This window comes from Pithys albifrons, chromosome 26 (genome assembly GCF_047495875.1).
Source record: "Pithys albifrons albifrons isolate INPA30051 chromosome 26, PitAlb_v1, whole genome shotgun sequence".
Taxonomy (NCBI): domain Eukaryota; kingdom Metazoa; phylum Chordata; class Aves; order Passeriformes; family Thamnophilidae; genus Pithys; species Pithys albifrons.
Genome location: NC_092483.1, coordinates 6,004,802 through 6,008,584, shown reverse-complemented (window position 1 = coordinate 6,008,584; position 3,783 = coordinate 6,004,802).

Below are 3,783 nucleotides of genomic sequence, written 5' to 3'. Positions count from 1 at the left end.
TCTTCACCACAGGCTACAGGGGAATCTCAGCTCCGCTGCCTGGAGCTGCCCCTCCTTCTGCACTGATTTTGGTGTCTGCACAATTGTTCCTCTCACATGTTCTCACTCCTCTCTCCAGCTACAGTTAGTGTTGCAAAGCAACTCTTTTTCCCTTCTTACATATGTTATTGATGGGCTCAGCTTTGGCCAGTGGTGGGTCCATCCTGGAGCTGGCTGGCATTGGCTCTGCCAGACATAGGGAAAGCTTCTAGCAGCTTGTCATAGGAGCTACCCCTGTAGCCCCGCTGCTACCAAAATCTTGCCACACAAACCCAATACAAAGATAAATTATGGTAATACATATAACTAGGAATGTTAACAATTGAAAACATCAAATCAGAAAATACATATTCATTAGCATCAAAACTTGTGGCAGAAGACCTACAGTATCAAAGATGGAAAAAATCTTGTAAGAAATGGGCTTGTGAAGATGATAAAGATGCAAGCCCAAATGCCCTAAAAACAGAAATTGTTATGGTTGTGTAAAAATATGTTAAAAAATGGATTCTCTGTCCCTATTTTCCCCGAGTCACTGTTCTTCTCAAAATCCTTTTCAGAGCCCCTTCCCCACCAACTGGGACAGCCCGGGCTAACCTTGAAATGTTTGTATGTTTTTCTTATTGGTCCCTCTTTCACCCTCTCCCATTGGTTGTAATTCCTGGTTCCTTATTGGTTTATAAAAGTTGTAACTTGAATCCCCTCAAAAACCTTTAAATACCTTTACCCACTGTAATAAATTCTCTCTGGTTCCTCCCTGGTGGTCTCTGTCCGTCTCTCCTGGGGCGTTTCGGGGGCCACGTGGCAGGGGACAAAGGGGGAGCACATCCCCTCCAGGAAATGGGTTAATTCTCAGAACCCGGGTGCTTACAACAATCACAAAAGCCATGAAGAAACTGTTTAGAATCAGCACTTTATCTCAAGATTTAAATGGACTTTGTGGGAAAACCATCTGGACAAATAAAACAACTGTATCTGATCTGAACAATATAATTGTTTGTCTTGATGTAGGGTTCTGTTGGAATACAAAACTGCAGAAAGCCTCCCCAGGCCAGTAAGACCTAATCCAGTCTGCAGACCCTTTGTGTTTGACAAGATCTGCAGTTTCTGTGTATTCCCTGCTCTGTATCGAAACCTGTGTTGCGACATCTATTGTTCCCCTTTCGTTGTGTTCATGAATAATGGATTAGCTCTAGTTACCTGCTCTCCCCATGACTGACATATGGTAATGCCCTAGTTGACATAAACCCTCCCTCGTTTTGCATAAACTCAGCCCCTTAATTATCCTAAGGGTATATTACTTGGATACTTAAAGGGAGACGGGTTTCGGAAAGTACAGACGATTCCATGGGAACTAGCTGAAACAGACGCTTTATTATTGCACGCGCAAAACTTATAAACACTTGGGAATCGTATCTATCCGCAAGTTTCGCCACTCTGCTACTAATCATTGGATAACAATGTTGTTTACATTACAGTGTCTCTCTGTAATTGGCTAATTATGTCCACCTGCTGAGGCTTTCGGAGCAGCTCCTTCTGATCCCAGTTGTTAGTTTCTTAAAGCTACATCACACTAATTCACAGAGGCAAGTTCAGCATTAGCCACACAGCTTAGCCCTTAGGTCAAGCAGCATATGAATTACGACAGATACTGTTCACAATAAACTGTCTTCGTTCTACCCTGGGATGGAGTCTGCATATTATTGACCGTAAAAGGGTTCTATATTGAATCGGGGGCAGGGGGTAGGGGAGAGCTTTGCTGTAGTTTGTGAAAGCAAATTCAAAGAACTGTCACAGCTTAAAAGCAGATGAAGATCTAATGATATGACATAATAGTGAGTATTGGAAATATATCGCTGAGTGTACTACTACATTAAACAGTAATGGGGAATACATCTATATCACAGGACAAAAATGCATGAATCAACACAGTAAAATGGGAAAATAACAGCTTTTTTAAGTGGTCATTAGTTTTTCCTCTGCTCATAGAAATTAGTTTTTCCATACTGATTATAAAAGCTACTTAGCTTTAGGTCTGTTCCATAATTTTCATCACCTATTGTCATTTTTTCCATAAAACTCAGAAGAAAAAATTCAATACATCTGTTAGAAAGACTTAATGAAAATGTGCTGCTGGAGTCAGAACTATCTCCTTCAGAACAGACTGCAATTTCAAAGTTAACGTTCAAATCCTAAGGCTTTATCATCAAACCATTTAGGTTGGAAAAGACCCTTAAGATCATCAAATCCAACCATTAACCTAACAGTACCAAGTTCACTGCTAAACCATGTCCCTAAGCATCAAAACACCTTTTAAATACCTCCAGGGATTGTGACTCAACCACTTCTCTGGGCAGCCTGTTCCAATGCTTGACAACGCTTTCAGTGAAGAAGTTTTTCTTAATATCCAATCTAAGCTTCCCTTTGTGCAACTTGAGGCCGTTTCCTCTCATCCTATAGCTTGTTACTTGGAAGAAGAGAGCGACCCCCATTGTCCTAGTTCAGCAGGTGGGACCAGTTTGTCACTGTGTGAGGGGGATCAAAGCTATGTATTCTACACCCCTCTATTCATTTCCCAAGAACAATGGACCATTTGCAGCAGCCCAGGGCACACCTGACCTCTCAGGGTGTGAACTGGGTGTGAAAGACATCTGTGAGATAAGAGCTGTGACAGCTCCCCTTCAGGGAGTTGTTAGCACCTTCACACCCAGCCTGAGGGGGTGTGGCTTCTAATGGGCCATCAACAGTTCCAAAATACCCCATGACTCACACAGAGTTAGATGACCCATTGTGTGATTCCCCGCCCTGGGGGAGGGACTGGGTGCTCCCACCTGGACCTGGGGGTATATATCTTGGGGTAAGAAGACCTCAGGAAGCTCTTGTCGGATCCAGAGGAGCAGCAGAACCTCGACAGGAGGGAGACCATCACTTTCAACCAGACTGCGATCACTACTCTCAACCAGACTGGGACCATCATCTGCACCAACAGGTTTCTTGCTTCCTTCTACTTTGGACTTGGGGGAACCCCGTGGGGTTTGTGCCCCAGGGTGCTGGGTCATACTGGGTTTTGTGGGTTAAAACCAATTTCTCTTTGTGCCATTGTATTTATTGTAATATTGTTATTAAATTGTAACTCTGACTTATAATCTCTTTTGTGTTGAATTTATCTCTCCTGCCAGTTTATTTTTAAACCAGCACACCCACCTTGCTACAACCTCCTTTCAGGTAGTTGTAGAGAGCGATAAGGTCTCCCCCAAGCCTCCTTTTTCTCCAGGCTAAACACCCCCAGCTCCCTCAGCCACTCGTCATAGGACTTACTCTCTAGACCCTTCACCAGCTTTGTTGCCCTTCTCTGGACTCACTCCACCATCTCAATGTCTTTCTTGTAGTGAGGGGCCCAAAACTAGACATAGTACTCAAGGTGCAGCCTCACTAGTGCCGAGGGGGACAATCACTTCCCTGGTCCTGCTGGTAACACTATTTCTCATACAAACCAGGATGTCATTGGCCTTCTTGCCCACCTGGGCACACACTGGCTCATGTTTGGCCAGCTGTCAATCAGTAGCCCCAGGTCCTTTTCTGCTGGGTCACTTTTCAGCCCCTCTGCTGTCTTTTGGACGTGCCCCCAGTCCCGTCAGGTGTGCCCCGCCTCCTGTGACCACTTCTTCCTTTCTGGCGGCTGCTCCCTCCTCTACTGTGACTACTCTTTCTTCCCTTGCCGTCACTCCTTCCTCTCTCGCAGCTGCT